Source organism: Miscanthus floridulus, chromosome 5, assembly GCF_019320115.1.
Source record: "Miscanthus floridulus cultivar M001 chromosome 5, ASM1932011v1, whole genome shotgun sequence".
Lineage (NCBI taxonomy): Eukaryota > Viridiplantae > Streptophyta > Magnoliopsida > Poales > Poaceae > Miscanthus > Miscanthus floridulus.
The window spans coordinates 125,677,154-125,677,656 of record NC_089584.1 but is presented as its reverse complement, the minus strand read 5'-3'; positions in this window follow the sequence as shown (position 1 = coordinate 125,677,656).

Sequence of the window (503 nt, the reverse complement as noted above, 5' to 3'; positions counted from 1 at the left end):
AGGTAGACGCCTCCAGCGATCTTCGAGTGAAAGCTCTAGTTTGGTTTTGGTGAATTGATGAAACCCTAAGTGCTAACCTAGTTTATCAAGTGATCATGACATAGGTAGCACACTTCAAGTAGAAGAAGCTAATGAAGATCATAGCATGACAATGGTGATGTCATGGCGATGATCAAGGGCTTAAACTTGAAATGAAGAAAGAGAAAAACAAAAAGCTCAAGGCAAAGGTATAAACCATAGGAGCTATTTTGTTTTGGTGATCAAGACACTTAGAGAGTGTGATCACATTTAGGTTTGATAGCCGTACTATTAAGAGGGGTGAAACTCGTATCGGAATGCGGTTATCAAAGTGCCACTAGATGCTCTAACTTATTGCATATGCATTTAGGATCTAGTGGAGTGCTAACACCCTTGATAACATTTGTGAAAATATGCTAACACATGTGCACAAGGTGTTTGCAGGGTTGAGATGGGTTTGGAAAAATGAAATGTCTATTTTCTAT